This window comes from Fukomys damarensis, unplaced genomic scaffold, assembly GCF_012274545.1.
Source record: "Fukomys damarensis isolate Sample0158 unplaced genomic scaffold, DMR_v1.0_HiC HiC_scaffold_30, whole genome shotgun sequence".
In the NCBI taxonomy this organism is placed as follows: domain Eukaryota; kingdom Metazoa; phylum Chordata; class Mammalia; order Rodentia; family Bathyergidae; genus Fukomys; species Fukomys damarensis.
The window spans coordinates 9,804,935-9,823,245 of NW_022900942.1; the positions used below are offsets into that span (position 1 = coordinate 9,804,935).

Here is an 18,311-nt window from a genome sequence, read left to right on the forward strand (position 1 = left end):
AGGGAAATGACTGTATCCTTGACTCTCAATGTGCTGAAGAATAGATACAAAATGACTCATTACCAGCAGACATGAGTGGTCATTGCCCATTATGTATGTCTATTATTTATGTAGTGTTCTGTGGATTGAAAAATCTAGCTGCAAAGTTTGTACTCTCTTTAGTTTTTCCCAGAAAAAATGCTGTGTGAGCTGAAATTTGAAATATGTTGTTAGAAATGGGTGTTACTTAACCAAGCCATTATAACTAAAATTTTTCTTTTCTGAGACAAATATGTAACACCTGAAACTTAAAGAAGAGGTTTATTTTGCTCACAGTTTCTAGCAGGTGCAGTCCAGAGTTGGCTGGCTTCAAGGAAGAAATGCATGGTGGAAAGGTGTGGGGAAAGAAAGCTGCTCATTCTATGGTAATCAGAAAGGGGGAAAGAGAGAAAGAGATGGAGGAAGGAGGGAGAAGGAGGAAAGGAAGGAGGAGGAAGAAGAGGAGGAGGAGGAGGAGGACAAGGACAAGGAGAGGATACACCTCCTTCCTAGGCTATTACCCTCACTGAGCCACTTCCAGCCAGGCCCCACCCCTTTTGCAGCTGAACCTTAACTACTGAACTCAGCAATGGATGAATCCATTGATGACTGCAGCACCTCATGATCCAATCACTTTCCATGAGACTTTGTTTTGGTAGCAGGGATCGAACTCGGGACCTTGCTCTTGCAAAGCAGGCAGCAGCATCACTGAGCTAAATCCCTGGCCCTCTGTGAGACTTTTTGTGATACACTTTAGATTCAAATCATAACAATATGACAAACATTTAAAGAAAGGAGGTCCTGCATTCAATTTTCCTACACATGAATATGTTGTGTTTCTTTACATAGATAGTTGCTGATTTTGTAATTTATACAGGTACTTACATACCTATTTATGTAGTCTTTCCACAAAATTTTTCAATTTTCTTCATCAAATATCAAATATTATTATTTGATGTTTTTGGAATTCTTATTTTTTGGTTGATGTGATAATGATATCTCTTTAAGCCACACATTTAGAATTTTGCTCCTAGATAAAAATGCAGTTTACTTTTGTATATTGGTTTTTTCATCCAAAAATTTTGCCAAAACTTCTCATGGATTCAGAAAGTGCATCTAGAGAATCTATATTGTCAGTAATGTTATATAAGAATAATTTGTCTTTTCTATTTTTTTTCTTATCTTTTTAACTTATTGTAACTTACTTTATTGTTCAGGGCAAAGTCTCTATAACAGTGTTAAACAGAAAAGATATGAGCAGGCATGTCTGCTTTATTCTTTTTTTTTTCTTTCTGTTTTGTACCTGGGATCGAACTCGGCTCTTTGTGGTTATGAGGCAAGTGCTGGAACCACTGAGCTAAATCCCCAGACCTGCTTTATTCTTGATTTAAAGAAAATTCTCCAAATACTTTACATTGCTTTAAGGAGGCTTATATTTTATATACTTTTTTTTTTGAGACAGTGTCTCACTATGTAGTTGAGACTGAACTGGAACTCACTATGTGACCCAGCTGGTCTCAAACTCACAGTGATCCTCCTGCCTCAGCCTCCAAGTGCTGGGATTACAGGCATGTACCACAAGCCCAGCTATTTTATATTTTTTTTAACAGGTTAAGGAAATTCCTTGTAATCCAAGTCCTATAAATAAATATATAGTTAATTTTCTAAACATGAATCAGTGAGAATAATATCAAGGTGATAACATTGAGATGATAACACTGAGGTGATGGTTGTCATATATAACATCTATTCATTATATTAAAATTCTTAATTTTGCAGTTCAGACAGTTGATAACATGAAGTATGTGACTGATGGATAGACAAAGAATATTAGAATTGCCTCTATGATGAGGAATTTGTAAATGTCAACTTGGAGTGCTGTCAATTTTGTTTTGTAAGTTTTTAAAAGAAATTTTAATTTTTAATAAATTCAGACATATTTTTATCTACCCAGGAAATTGTAATGTCCTAAGATAAATTTTTTGGTTATATGATTTAACTGTTTAATTTTTATCTTATTGAGTTTATTGGCACTTTTTAAGTATACAGTACAGTTACAGTCATCATTGTACCTCTATATGACAGATCTTGGTTCTCATTTTTTCCTATATCCCTGCCCTCCCTTCACCCCCTCCACCCACCGTATTTACAGAGACTTTGTTTCAATTTTTTCATATTTTTTCTTGACCTTTATTTCCTTTCCCTTACCCTTCCCATTTCCTCTACAGCTTTAGCACTTTTCTTCCTATTTCACATCACCAATTATACAATTTGGATCTGATTTACACTTTTAGTTTTTCACACCAGAGAAACTATTCAGTATTTACACGTGTGTCTTATTTATTTCACTTAAGAATATGGCCTCAATATGCATCAATTTAGCTATAAATGACTCTAGTGTCTCATTCTTTATGGCTGAATAGTATTCCATTTTATAGAAAAGCCACATCTTCTTTATCCGGTCTCCAACTGATAGGCAATTGGGCTGTTTCCAAGCTTTAGCTATTACAAACTGTGCCACTATAAACATGGATGTACACTTATCACTGATATGATTCCTTTAATTCTTTTGGAAAGATACCCAGCAGAGGATGGCTAGGTCAAATGGAACCTCTAATCCTAGTTCTTTGAGATATCTTCATATTGATTTCCACAGTGCTTGCACCGGTCTGCCACTCCCAAAAACCCAACAATGTAGAAGGGTTCCTTTCTCCCCACAACCCAGCCAGCATTTGTTATTGGTTGATTTCTTGATAGCAGCCATTCTTTTTGGGGTAAGACAAAATCTCAATGATGTTTTCATTTGCATCTCACAAATGACCAGTGATGCTGAGCGTTTTTTCATATATTTATTTGCTGCTTTTACTTCTTTGTCTGAGAAAAGTCTGTTTATGTCAGATGCCCATTTTTTAATTGGGTCTTTATATTTTGGGTGGGCTGATTTTTTTGAGTTCTTTATATATTCTAGATAATAGTTCTTTGTCTGAGGAGCAGCTGGTAAATTTTTTCTCCACATTAAACGTTGTCTCTTAGCTGTGTTGGTGATTTCTTTTGCAGTGCAGAAGTTTTTTAATAAGATGAGATCTCAGTTGTTGATTCTTTGTGCTAGTTACCAAGCTACTAAGGATTTCTTCATAAAATCTTTTCCTATGCCAATGTCTTTGAGAGTTCTGCCTAACTTATCTTCCAGGAAGTTTAGTTTCCATTTTAATATTTAGATCTTTAATCCACTTGGATTTTAGTTTAGTGCATGGTGAAAGATAAGTGTCTAGTTTTAATCTGTGGCAGGTTGACATCCAGTTTTTCCAACAGCATTTATTAAAGAGGCTATCTTTCCTCCACTGAGGATAGTTGGCTCCTTTGTAAAAGACGAGGTAGCTGAGTACAGCTGGAGTTGTTTCTGTATCTTCCAATCTATTCCACTGATCCTCAGGTCTTTTTCTTTGCAGTACCATGCTGTTTTTATCACAGTGGCTTTGTAGTATAGTTTCAGGTTAGGGATTGTGATACCCCCTTCCATGTCTCTATTGCCTAGAATGGCTTTTGCTATTCTAGGTCTCTTCTGGCTCCAAATGAATTTTTAGATTCTTTTCTCTAGTTCTGTGAGCTAAACCATTGGAATTTAAATTGGGATTGCATTGAATCTGTATAGCAGTTTTGGTAGTATGGCCATTTTCACTATGTTGATTCTTCCTACCCAGGAGCAGGGGATATCTTTCCATTTTCTTATATCCTCTTCGATCTTCTTTTTCAGAATTTTTAATGTAGAGGTCTTTTGCTTGTTTCATTAGACTGATTGCTAGATACTTCCTTTTTTGGGGATGCTATTGTGAAAGGAATTGTTTCCCTAATTTCTCACTCATTTCTGCCTAATTTGTATACAAGAAGGCTACTGATTTTGGGATTTTGACCTTGTATCCAGCTACTGCGCTGAAAGTGTCAATTAAGTCTAGAAGTCTTTTGGCAGAGTTTTTTTAGGTGTTCTTGTAGAGTGTCATATCATCAGCAAATAATGACAGTTTAACTTCTTCCTTTCCTATCTTTATTGTTTTAATTTTTTTTCATGTATAATTGCTGTGGCTAATGTTGCCAGAACTACAATGAACAATAGTAGTGAGAGTGAACATCCTTGTCTTGTTCCTGATTGTAGTGTGAAGGTTTTCAATTTTTGGCCATTTAATATGATGTTGGCTGTTGGTTTTTCATAGATAGCCCTTATCATGAGATAAAGACCATCTATTCCAATTTTCTGCAGGGTTTCTATCATGAATGGTTGTTGAATTTTGTCAAATGCTTTTTCTGCATCAATTGAGATGATCATATGGTTTTTGTCCTTGACTCTGTTAGTATAGTGTTTTACATTTATTGATTTATGTATGTTGAAACATTCTTGCATCCAAATCCGACTTGGTCTTGATGACACTCTCTGTATTCTGTTTGCCAGTACCTTATTGAGGATTTTTACATCTGTGTTCATTAAGGTGATTGGCCTGTAGTTCTCTTTTTTAGTTGGGTCTTTCCCTGATTTGGGAATCAAAGTAACACTTGTTTCCAGGAATGAATTTGGAAGTATTGCTTCCCTTTCAATTTCATTGAAAAATTTAAAGAGTAGTGGCAATAGCTCTTCTCTAAATGTCTTGTAGATTCCAACAGTGAAGCCATCAGGATGTGGGCTTTTCATCATTGCTAAACTTTAATTATGTCTTAAATTTCATTGATTGTAATTGGGGTGTTTAGAATATTTTTATCTTCTTCGTTCAACTTTGGTAATTGATAAGTATCAAGAAATGTGTCCATTCCTTCTGTGTTTTCCATTTTATTAGAGTACAGGTTCTTGAAGTAGGTACTGAGGATCCTATGGATTTCTGCTGGATTTGTTGTGACTTTACCTTTCTTGTTCCTAATTGCATGGATCTGAGCCTTTTCTTTCCTTTTTTTGACAAGGCTGGCTAAGGGTTCATCGATTTTATTTATTCTTTTGAAAAAAACAACTCTTCAATTCATTGATTTTTTTTTTTGCATCATTCTCTTAGTTTCCATTGCATTAATGTCTGCTGTGATCTTTATAATTTCCTCCCTTTATGAGCTTTGGGTTTTTCTTGCTCTTCTGTTTCTAGGAGTCTAAGGTTCATCATTAGGTTGTTTATTTGAGCTTGCTCTGTTTTCCTAGTGTGGCCATTCAGTGGTATGAATTTTCCACATAGAACTGCTTTCATTGTGCCCCATAGATTCCTGTATGTTGTACTGGCATTTTCATTTATTTGTAAAAGCTGTCTGATTTCTTCTTTAATGTCCTCTGTGATCCATTGATTGTTCAGGAGAGTGTTGTTCAATTTCCATGTGTTTGTGGAGTTCTCATGGTTTCTTATGCTGTTGATCTACAGTTTAATTGCACTATGGTCTAATAATATATATCAGATAACTTTGATTCCTTTGCATTTATTTAAACATACTCTAGGAGCTAGTATGTAGTTTATTTTGGAGAATGACCCATGTGTAGTTGAAAAGAATGTATATTTTGATTCTGTGAGGGTGGAACACTCTGTAGACATCTATTAAAAGGTGGGTTCACTTCTAGTATATCATTGTTGATTTTTGTCTAGATGATATGTCTGTTTCTGACAGTGTGTTATTTAGGTCCCCCACTACAATTACATTAGTGCTTATTTGGTTTTTCATGTCCCTTAATATTTGTTTTACATAGTTGTTGGCATTATTATTTGGTGCATATATATTTATATTATTGTCATCTCTTCCTCTTGCATTGTTCCCTTTACAAGGATGTAGTGGCCTTCTTTGTCTTTCTTAATCAGTTTTGGTTTGAAATTTACATTTCTGCAAATAGCATAGCTACCCCTGCTTTTTTCTGGGCTCCTGTCACATGGAGAACTATTTTCCATCTTTTCACTTTCAGTGTATGAGTTTCTTTTGCACTAGGTGTGTTTCTTGTATAGAACATATTGTTAGATTTTTGCTTGTTAATCCATTCTGCCAGTCTATTTCTCTTGATTGGTGAATTGAGGCCATTGACATTGATGGTTATATCTGATATATATTGAACACTGCTATGTTATTGTCCTGTTCTTAGCTCTTTTAAAAATTTCTCCCTCTCCCTTTAGTTTCTTGCATTGACCAATTCATTTGTTTTGTTGGGCCTCATGGTGCTGTGACCTTCATTGTCTTTTTCTAGGATATTGTTTAGAATTGTTTGTAATGCTGGTTTGGTATTCATGAAGTTTCTCAGGTGTTCTTTGTCATGGAAATATCTTCTTTCCCCATCCATTTTAAAAGAGAGTTGTGCAGGATACATCAGTGTGGGTTGGAGGCTGTTTTCTTTCACAGCTTGAAATACCTCACTCCAGACTCTCCTTGACCTGAGCGTTTGTGTTGAACAGTCTGCTGTGATCCTAATGGGCCTTCCTTTGTATGTAATTTGTTTCTTTTCTCTACCTGCTTGCAGTATTTTGTTCTTCTGTTGGGTTTCTGGGATCTTAACTGTTATATGTCTAGGTGTAGATTTTTTTTTATCATGGCTAGTTGAAGTCCTATATGTCTCACTTTTCTGTATGGTTTATTCTTCCCCTCTGTTTGGGAAGTTTTTTATCATTAATTCTGTGAATAGATTTTTTTAAAGTCTTTTGTAGTTTCTCCTGATACTTCATGAATTCCTATCAGTCTTATGTTATTTTTTGCATTACCAAGAAGTTGTTGTATCTATTTCTCATGATCCATTACTGTTTTTAAGAGATCTGTCTTTTCATGGTCACTGACTGCAATCCTATCTTCTATATCTGAAATTGGACCTTCACATTTGTACATTCTGTTGTGAATGCTTTCAATAGTTTTTAATCTCCTAGATGTCTGTTTGAATCTGTTTCATAGGTTCCATTTCTTTCCTATTTTGGACATTCAAGGTTTCCATTTGTTTCCTATGCTGGACATTCATGGCTTCTATCATGGTCCTGAGCTCATCTATTTTTTGTCACTTTCTGTTCTATAGTCTCTAATCATGTCTTTCATCGTGCTCAGCATATCTGTAGTTATCTGGGAAGTTATTTCTGTTTTTAACTTTTCTAGATTCCGATTGATCTGTTTTGTTACTTCCTGTGCTATGAGTTCCTGGTGGTTGATTGTCAGACTTTTCCATCTCATTTCCCATAGAGTTTGCTGTTGGTGAACTGGAAGACTGTCTTTCTGTCATTCTTAAGTATTTTCTCATTTTTATTTTTGTTTTTGGGCTGTTCTTGGATTAATTCCTGGGTTAGTACTTTGATCTTCCTGATATAGCTGCTCTTTAGATTTTGAGTCTCTAATGACTCAGGGACACTCTCATTTCCATAATATCAGAAGGGACAACTCATTAAATCAATCACAACCCTTGAGCCCAATTGATACAATCAGCAAAACAATAATATCAAGCGGAGCTTAGAAATTGACCATTTGTAGTAGTCATTATTCTATCACCTTTAACCGTGTTAATTAAATCAAAATCAAGGAGCAGCCCAAAATATGTTTATAGTGAATAAACTCTTCAATATAGCAATTTTACCCTTCAGGATGGGTACTTAGAAGGAGTTTGGAGGAGAGGAATAGATAGGTAAAAGAATAGGAGAAGGTTTCAAGTGAAACCACAGAACACAGGATGATCACACAAACTCTTGGAAACTGTTGAAGACAGAGGTGTTTAACATTAATAAAATGATACCAAGTCTGTCATTTTCTTGATTTGAATGGCTATTTTTATAAGTAAATTTGTATTTATTAAAGAATACATATATTTATGTTTAAATAAATATATACATAATTATATTTTTGTGGTACTGTGGATTCAACCCAGGGTCTTAACACAGAGCTATATGCCTATCCTCTTTAAAGTAATTTTTTTTATTTGGGGCTGAGATTTAGCTCAGTGGTGCTGTACCTGCCTCATAAGTGCAAAGTCCTGAGTTGGATCCCTGGTACCCGAATAAAAAAAAAAAAAAAAAAAAAAGAAAAGAAAAAGAAAGAAAGAAAAAAATTTTTATTTTGAGGTAGGTTCCTGCTAAGTTATTAAGTTATCCTGGTTGAGCTCAAATGTACAATCCTCCTGCCTCAGCCTTTCAGAGCAATGGGATTACAGGAATGTACCACCATGTCTGGCTCTTGAATATATTTTAAGTACTTTTATTTTCTTTCAGCATCCTATGTTAAATGAGTCTTAGTAAACAAATGTAGTTGTAATAATTAAATCTACTGTCATATTAATTATCATTTCCTGGAGTTTAGTCCATTTATGTTGAATTGAATTATGACAGATTCAGATACATTCCTACCAAAATAGTTTAAATTTTTACATATTTTTCTGTTTTTTTTAAATTCAGATTTCTTCTCCCATCTTTCCAGTTTTCTCTCTAGTTTTATATTGTGGCATATCATACATGGTCTAGTATATACTCCTATTCTGTTTGGCATTTATATTTAAATTATAAAAGTCCTTTTTAAATCAGTATCTTTTCTTTTATCCCCAAAATGTAAGAGCCTAGAGGTTAAATTATATGCTCTTATTCAATTCTATATCCCTACCTGAATAGTATCTTGTGTATGTGAGTGCTTTTAAAGCACTTGTTAATGTTCACTGGTTAAATACATTCATATATTTAAAGTTCAATACAGGCATGGCTCATACTTAACCATCATTTCTGAGAAGTTCCTGTGGATCTTGGGGTATAATTACTATGCACTATTTGCTTGTTTCTAGTGTATTAGAATGTCTTGCTGGAAAAGAAGTACTTTGAGTGTGAAGCTTAATTTTTACCACATATAAGATAGGAATTGTTTTCTTGTGTGTGTTATTTATTTATTTATTGGTTTTTTGAGACAGGGTCTCACTATGTAGTTGAGACTGACCTGGAACTCACTATGTATCCCAGGCTGGTCTCCAGGAATTGTTGATATTAGAGGTTGTCACAATGTAGGCCCAAGTGGCCTGCTGAATATTCATTCTTTATGGGATTTAGTCCTATCTCCCAAACTTTAAACTAGTATTTTGTGAAATATTTTCTGTAACTTGTGCTTCTGAGTCTATGTAACTTTGGGCAACTTTTTTTGCATTAGAAATGGAAAGGACAATGAGCTGCTCTTGGACTCTTCTCCCTCCTCTCTCCTTTTTTGGGCTGGAAATCTAGGAACGAGGCCATAGCTGGGTCTTCATGATTAGAAGTATGAATGGAGGCTTGGATATAATCTTGCATTCAAATATATGCATGGGATTTTTGTCCAAAAGGCTCAACATTAAGTACAATACCTCTCATGCATGCTCCAATAATTTTGGTGCCAATACTTTAGGGCTCAGGCATTTCATGTCCTACCTCATCTAAGAACCTTCTTGTGGATCTCCCAGGTCATGTTGATGCCTCCAGTCTTAGAATTCCCTTACTATGAAGGCAATATATGATGACAGTTTGTCAGAAATTTTCCTGGTTTTGGACTTGGATATGCTGTGTCTTATTCCCTGGCTGGTACCATCCATTTGTGCCATTCTCTTAAAAGGCAGACAGGATTGTCCAGTCCTCTTATTTAGGGTGGTTTTTCACTTCTCTTAGGCCATCTCTTCTCTGCCTCTTCTATTTTATTCAAGGATGATGGAAAATAGAAAAAAAAAAAAGAACAAAGAGAAGTGATACTATTCATTGCCCAGCCCTCTCCCCAACTACTTCCCATCCCTACCCCTTGCCAGAGGCAAAGATATTGAACAGTTTGAGTCTTCAATCCCCTCTTAATTTGATGTGGATCTTGGGCCTCTACTTCTTCACCACTAGAAGAGTGTATTTTCTACACCTTGAACAGGAGTCAAAGTTCCTGCCCAGTGTTCTTGAGAGGGTTTATTGGCAGGGCTGCACGGGAGGGATTGTGGGAGACATCTGTCTTTTCTATTCCAATATACACTCATTCTTTCAGCCTCTTCACTTCTCATCCAAAGAGGGTTTTTTTTCCCCATCCCTTTTTGATATCTTACTCATCTTTCATTATAGCCATGTCAGACCCTCAGTACATTTATTTTAGTTAATTTCCAACTATGTTTAAAAGTATAGATTCCAGTGTTAGACATTGTCCTGGTTAATAGGCTTGAAATTCAACATTGTTCACATCTCTTTCCATCAAGAGAGTAGGTGAGAGACACAAACATTTATGGAAAAATATGATAAATGTAAAGGAGATATGGACAGAGTGTAGAACCAAAAGATTTTCTTTAAGGTTAATGTGATGCTAAATATCTCTTTCCCTCTCAGTTCTTATATTAACCAAAATGTCCTGAATTTAGTATATACTTCATAAATAAATATTTAGGATTGCTAAAATAATGGAACAAATGTTATAGAGATAGAACTTCTAATAATCTATTAAAAAGAGTTGTGCAATTTTACTAATTTAAACATTAATTGTGTAATACTGACATGATGGCTTTTATTTTACATCAAGCTATAAAATAAGAACATTAAGAGATTTGGTGTGATTCTACATGTGGCACTTAAGGGAAACACCAAATATTTTCTTAGGAAGACACAAACAAGCACCATTTTGACAAAAGTGGTCTTGTGTAAGTAATTGGAATCAAATCTCATAGAGGCTGTGTAGAAAGTATCATGGATGGCTTTATATCCAGCAGCCAGAAGAGCTTCTAGCTGACCTCTGTGATTGCTACTTAGACTAGCTTTAATTTACCTCTTAATTTATGACCCAATAGAAGGAGATAAAACAACAGATTTATGAAGTTTGAAGATGGGACTTAATTAAGAGACATAACCTGAATAAAACCAGTAAGCATTCATTTAGCTTTAAAAATGTTGGAAACAATTGTAGAAATAAAAACCCCAATCAAACAAAAGTGAGATTATTGTCTATTAGAAAATCGAAGATGATACAGAATTCGTAGTAGTAGGGCAAAAATAAAGTGAAGCAGCAGGTAATTTGGTACTAGTCTAAAACACCATAGCCATGAGATGAATTTAATATATGAAATTTTACATAACATATTAGAGGGTCTTATGCAAACTTTTGAAATAATCTCACAAATTTTATCTCAATGCAAAATTTATTTTAATAGAAAATCAGTGAAAAAAATCACTCGGCAGGATTGCCTTATAAAGAAACAGTCAAAATTTAATTTATATATTTTGCATTTTATTTGATTTTGACGAAATTTTAGACTTTTAGGAAAGCCATACAAATAATTCAAAGAATACCTACCTACCTTTCACCCAGATTTTTCACATGTTAACATTTTACCACATTGCTTTATATTCTCTTTGTATATGTGCCTTTTTTCTTGAACCATTTGAGAATACATTAAAGAGATTTTGTCTTTTACATTTAAGCATATGAGAATTATGTTCTAAAAATGACATTGTTTTACAAGTACATTGTACAAATATAAAAATCAAGAAATTTAACACTAGTATTACACTATTAGCTAATCTGCAAATTTTATTCAAATGTTATCACTTTTCCTAATAATGTCCTTTTAAGTAAAACAAAAGAAAAAACATTGGAACCAGAAATCATATTTAGTTGTCATGGCTTTTAGCTTCTTTTAGTCTCAAAGGACTCACTAGTTTTTCCTTGTCTTTCATGACCTTGATTTTATAAATGAGTATAGGCCTTTTGTTTGACAGAATGGATCTTGATTTGGATTTGTTTGATGTTTCTCATTATTAGATCCTGATTATTTATATTTAATATTACAAAATGATGTATTTTTATAGTATATCAGGTGGCACCTGATGTTGATTGTCTTATTCATGGCCACCTGGCTCATGTCAGTTTCTTCATTCTAAAGTTACTGCTCTTTTAAAAAGCAAGTTATTCTAAAGTCACTGTCTTTTTTTAACCTTTTGTATTAGTTTTTCATGGAAGATTCTTCAAGACCAAGATCCTGTTACTCATTAAACTTTTCCCTATGGGTCTTGGCATCCTTCGGATATTGTATCTTTCAAAACTGAGCCACTACCATGGTGGCTATGAATTGTGATAGCTGATTCAAAGTAGCATTCACATACCCCTTCTTGCTTAGAATGTTTTGGTCAGTCTGGAGTGTGATGTTTTCTTTTGCATTGCAGTTAGTCTTTTCAGAGAATTTGCACAGGTTCATAAATGAATCATTTTATTTTCCATTGTATAGCCATGATCTAAACTGTTCTCACATTCCTTTGTAAGTTCTTCTCCCAGGAACAATCCTTTCATCAAAGACTACCATCTCAGGCCATTGCATTTAGAGGTCCTTTCTGGAGTGTCTGACCTCTCCTTTTGTTATGCACAGATAAGGGGTTTTCTTTCTGAAGTAGTAATTTTTGGATCAAGCGTTGCCTCATGGCTAGCTGCTGTCTTTGTCTTCCAAGAAGTTTTTCCTGGACTCCCTTGTTTTAAACACACACACAAGCACACACACAAGGAACACAGTAGCAGATAATGCTAGTGATTGTTTTCTACTTGCAGTTAACTGGAAGTTTGGATATTGTCATCTAGTAGGTGTGGGCTTTTTGTAATACACATCTATTTAAAAATCAGTGAAGCTTCGCATTTCTAGAGGTTTGGAAAAGGGAGATTGGGAAGGTTAAAAGGAATGGGGAGTATCTTAACGAGTGAATGGAGATTTTATACTCTCTCATATCTTTGGTTTCAGTTTGTCTGCATGATGTTTGCTTCATTCTTCCTAATAAAAATATCATGTTAAGTTTTTAAAGCACAATGAGTGAAGCTGTGATCTTTGGACTCACAGGTCTTGGGTGAGAATACGGTGTCACTACTTATATATTACTTGAAACTGTTGCTGTGTGCAGATGAAATCCGAGCTTACCAGGTGACATTAAGATGAGGTAAGGTTCCTCACATAAAACTCTTCCAAAGCCCTCAATTCTCATGATCACTTTTTATTATTTAAAAGTCATTAATGGTTAAGCTATATCACCTAATAAGGTGGATTATGACTTTGTTCCTCTCCCACTGTGACTTTGATGTTTTAACAGTAACCCTAATGAAGACTCAGAATTAGTACTTACTAAATCTGCACGCTAAGCGAGAGTTAGGTAGGATTATGGATAAGATGACAAACTCTTGTCTATATTTTCTTCATATTCTCAAATATATGTTGTAGGATTTTTTTTCCATTTGTAATCTCACTTACCACAGTCTACCTTGGATGAATATTTATTATGTACTTTATCCTTCATTGACTCATGAAATTTTTCAGAACTTCATTTGGTTAGGAAAATCAGGCCAGAAATCAGTATTTTTCAGAGAATTAAAGTGGTGACTAGATGATCAGGTCTTGAAAGGAAGCAAAGTGAACTGAACTCTACACAGAATCACAAGGAAATATTTCGTGTATGCCTGAGTCAGAGACCTGCAACTCAGACCAGAAGCTTTTAGCTGCTATGTGTAAAAATGGACCAAAGAAAGACAGGAGAGGAAGTGGGAACCAGGTAGGTCAGCTAAGTCTGGGATGGTAACGGTGGGCCAAGGGCAGTGTGCGCATGGAGATGAGGATATTAGGCAGACTTGATTCTTCGACAGCTGGAACTGACAGATACTATGCAGGATTATAATTTGTTCAGTTGTTAAAAGTATGCTGATGGCTAGATGTCTGAAAGTTGGTGAAACCCTATGTTTAAGAATCTGGAGACATACTGGCATGCCATGAAGGAAACATATTGACATAAATGACATGCATGCCATGAAGGAGAAACACCTCTTCATGAGTTGACCAGATTTACAGACTGCTGGTGTGATTAAACACATGAAATAGAAGAAAAAGTAAATTACCTTCTTCTTCCGTGTCCCTTAACATAGTGTTCTCCCTTTTCTTCAGCTTCTTGGGGTGGGGTAGGGGAAGCTCATAGGCAAGACAAACTCAACATCTATGCTCTAGCGAAACAGTGACTTAAGTGATGAGTAAATGCATTATCTACTCCCTGGTCAAATGTTTTCCTGAGGATAACTATGGGCTGACCAAAAGGATGGTAGTGGTGTTGATGCAAACAGCTAAGTTAACTCTAAAATGTTTGTAAACTGGCCATCAGTAGTAGAATTAGTAGAGTTCTGACAGAGATATGACTCTAAATTGGCTCATAATTTTAAAAAATAGCTGTTTGCTCATCACCCACATGACAAGCAAAGGCTTACGTTCTATGAACAAGAATTTGCTAGAGAAAGTCTTGTCCTGTCTATAGGAGATGCAGGTGTTCTTTCCTGAGCTGACCACAGGGATGCTGTGCAGTTCATTGCACTGTGTTCCTGCTCTGCCCCTTGGGTTCACACGAGTGAAAGGACTTTCACCACCCACCCCAGTATCTCTAATGGAATACATTGATTTCTTTCTATTCCTTTGTATTATTTTGTTTAAATAGTTACCATGTTTTGGATCTAGACAACAAATAAAATATTCCTGCAATTGTGCCCAGAGTCTGTGAAGCAGAACAACTTCTACAAAGGTCCACAAGCAGTGATTTCAGAGACCTCGGCAGCAGGAGCCACCAGCAGTCTGCACAAGAAGCACCACACTTTGGGCCCTGACACTGAATCTTTCTAGGTATTAGCTTTGGATCAGGAAGAATATTGTTTTCTAAAAGCCTTCAACTTCTAGGGCTGAAGAGATCTTTAGGAAATCAAGCTTCTTTGGAAATGAAATCACAAAGCTTAGTGGGTATTACTTAGGTGGTATCTCAAGAAATACTTGTCCAAAACATCTTAGCAAAAACCTAAGGAAGAAACTCTTCATTGTGTTGGAAATACACACGGGAGGAAGCTCTATAGGCCAATGTGCTCTTGCCTGACCTCCCAGCAATATTGATCTAACTGTCTCCCTAGGTCTAATCCCTCTCTGGTAAAACTCCAGGAAACACCCCCTAGGCCCTGCTCCTCCCTGCTTCATATGCCTGGGGAAATCACAGCGGGACAATTGGGAATTGTTTCTGCCTCCAACTAGTGCTTCTGAATCTCACTTACTGTTGCAACCAGAAAAGGAGACCTTAAGCCTCACTTCCCAGGGCCAAGGGCAGGGCTGCTCCTTGATTTGGCAATGCCCCTTTTACTACCATTGCTTTTCTGAGAAGCCTCTGCGCAACCGCAGAGAGACAAGTGCAGGTTCAGGCAGAGCTAGTTTATTGCTGGCATGTGCTAGTGAGCAGCTCCTGCAGCACAATCAGCAGAGACAGGAAGGGAACCTCTTCCCCATCAGCACAAATGTACAGGCAGAGAGCCCTTATCCAGTGCTTGAGGCTGTCAGCTGTCACTCATGTAGACAAACCTGAAATAGCCCTCACACAGATGGCTGCCCTGAGTCTCCCAGCTCAGCCTACACCTTTTCCTGGGGGAACCTGCTCACAAAGATCCCAGGGTGCCCTGTGCATCATCTTTTTATCCTCTTTTTTGCATCTGTCTGTAGGATGCAAGGATGCTCCAAAGACCAGTCAGGGTTTGGAAAAGTGGTGGATGCTGATCAAATCCTTGCAGTTGCCAATGGGGAATGAATAGGGCATCTAGAGAGTTTTTCTTTTCAAATTAGATTATATTTCACAGATCAATTGCTGCTTCTTCATTTAATCTTCTTGGTGATAGCAAGCTAGAGAAAAAAGCAGAAAAGTTTCTCGAGACCTGCCCTATTTTTCCCTCCTTCAGATTGCTCCCAACACACACTGGAATTGCGTGGAGCTCCTTATTCTGGTTTCTCCCACTTCTTTCTGCCATGTCAGGTCCCATAGGCACATAAGGACAGAGGACTGGCCATGGCTGGCTGGGCTTACATCCTATATCCTGTGTCCTATGTCCTATGCCCCATGTCCTGATTGTCTGTGTCCAAGTGCTGACTGCAGAAAGTGAAGCTGCCAATCTCCTGTCAATTCCAGTTAGCTGGGGCTGGCTGCAGCCTGTTCCGATGCTGGCTCACATTATTAGCCTTGGGCTGCCTGGAGTGTGGCACCTGGGCCACAGTGGACACTGGCAGCCCAAGAGCCAGGGCAAGCACCCCACTGACTGTTCGCAGACTTACTGCACCTGCACACAGACAAGTGTGTGGGCAGGCGAGTGGGTTCCACCTGCAGGCAGAGGCCCCTTCCTAGCTTCCTGGGAAGCCATGCAGGGAATCTGAATATCTACTCCAGACTTAGCAGCAATCCCAACCCAGCAACTGGAAGAACATCAAGCTCTTTCTGTTTATATTTCAAGATTTTCTCCTAGAGGTATTTTGTAGTTTAATGGGCTAGGCAACCTGAGGAGAGAGTTAAATGTGTTCATACGGTATTTCCATGGTACAAATACATGAGTGCACTTGGCTTGGTTTTGAGGATGTATTATTTTTTTGAAATAGATCAAATTGATTTCCTTTTCTTTGCACCTTTTTCTTGACAGGAATCTTGCCACAACAAATCCAAAATGCCATCAAAAGTAACCTCTCTTGGTTTTGCATGGCAGGGACACAACATTGCAGATCAGCTAAGTGCTCCTGGAGCTGTGGGATTGGACTCAGTGAGGAAATGAAAAATGGAGGAGACTTTTTCCAGGGGACTCAACATGACCAACTCACAGGGCACATTTCTTCAAGGGTTGCACCCCAGTAAAGCCAGTCACAGCCACTTTGAGACAAAAGGGTCCCACAGTTCTGTGACACCATCCTGACAGGATGTTTGAGGACCTGCAGTGTCATATCCAATGCTCATCAAGTAACAGGCTCTGGGTCATGTGTTCCTCAGAAACTCACACAGCCTAGTCCTTGCAGAAGACAACTGAGCCAGTATCTTGCTGTCTTGGTCTACTTAAGACAAGGGGTTCAGTGACCCTCAGCTATAATACTTGTGCTTTTCAGAGTGAGAAGAAGGGGAGAAGGGAGAGAGATCAGTAGATTTTTTTTCACCTTTCTTATGCTGCTAATTCATTATGACCAGACAACTTCTGTGTCAAAAGAACAAAACACCATGTGTGTCAGGGGCCAATGCCACTAAAAGATTTCCCCTGCCGGCATTTCTCTAATAGTGGGGATATGAGGAAGCTGCAAGGAAGCATTGGTAGGCCACCTTCTATCCCCTGCCAATCCAGGCTGTGTTGCTGCTGAATGTAGGCTCTGAGAAGGATGGATTCTCCATGTTCACTGTGCCTAAATTGGCTGTCATTCTAGATGCTGGGCTGAGCCAAGGTGTGTTTCAGCAAAGTAACCCCCAGATACCACCTCAAAGCAAGTTTGTTTTCTCCCCAGGCAGGAGCTGTGTCTTACTCATCTTCCTGCCCTTTGTCTTGTGCACACATCATTCCCAGCATGTAGGAAACCCTCAGTAAATGATTGTAGAACCAACATTTTGGAACTTGCAATTGAGAGCCATTATGACACAGCCACTAAACACATTGCAAATATCCAGGCACACTGTAGATGGAATGTTGTCCTTGTTCCGTAACTCTGTATTGCCTCTGTAGCCTGATACACTTGTGTCCATCTGCTTTTCTAAATTTTCCACTTAGCTTTGAAATTCAACTTTAAAAAAAGAGTTAGTTACTAAAGTATCACTTCTCCTGTTTTTTGGAAGACGGAATGTGAGAGCCAGCCTTGCTAACTTAGTGAAAGATCCTGTCTTGAAATAATGTTTAAAAAGGGCTGGGGGTGCAGATCAGTGGTAGAGAACTTGCCTGGCATGTGTGAGACTCTAGCTTCCATCTACACTACAGCAACAAAAAGGACAACAATGACAATGACAACAACAACAACAACAACAACAACAAGCTTGGATTTCATAATCACTTTCAATATCACTTGCCCAAATCTAAGAGGGCAGAGGCACCTGGAGACAGCCCCTGTCACTATAGGTGTGTCCTGCTGTTTGTCTGGATGTGCCCCTTAGCGAGGCAACCATGCTCGATTTTGTGCTGAACAGAAACTTTAAAAGAGCCGGTACTATAAAATTCTAGTTTAGAGGGGGAAAAATTGACAACATAAAGGAAGATCTGATAGAGTATGATGCTCTGTCACTCATGAGAAACGGTGGTCCATTTAACACTTTCCACCTTTATCAAGACTCGCTGTGCCACTTGTGTTTGGCCGGACAATGGCTGAATCTGGAGCCCTGTATATTTACATGTGTGTGCAGGAGGGTCATGGTGTGTGTGAGGACAGAGGCAAGGTGTGTACTAACACACTGCAGGTCTGGTTGTCTTGGACCTTTCATAATAAGCGGACATTCCCATAGTTTGAGATCAGTTGAGTTTTTCCAATAATGTTACTCTCCCAGGAAAGAAAAACAAGGGGCCTCAGGACCATGAGGGTTAATCTGATCATT

General features: G+C 37.4%; 1 long non-coding RNA gene across 1 annotated transcript in view; it reads left to right on the forward strand.

Annotated features, from left to right (window-relative positions):
- Positions 1–16,623, forward strand: part of LOC104853212 — a 48,580-nt gene extending 31,957 nt beyond the window's left edge. The window contains exons 4-6 of the long non-coding RNA XR_777722.2: positions 12,773–12,869; positions 14,400–14,581; positions 16,399–16,623. This is a non-coding gene — a long non-coding RNA (uncharacterized LOC104853212). The remainder of the gene's footprint in view (positions 1–12,772; positions 12,870–14,399; positions 14,582–16,398) is intronic.
- Positions 16,624–18,311: the final 1,688 nt, after the last annotated feature.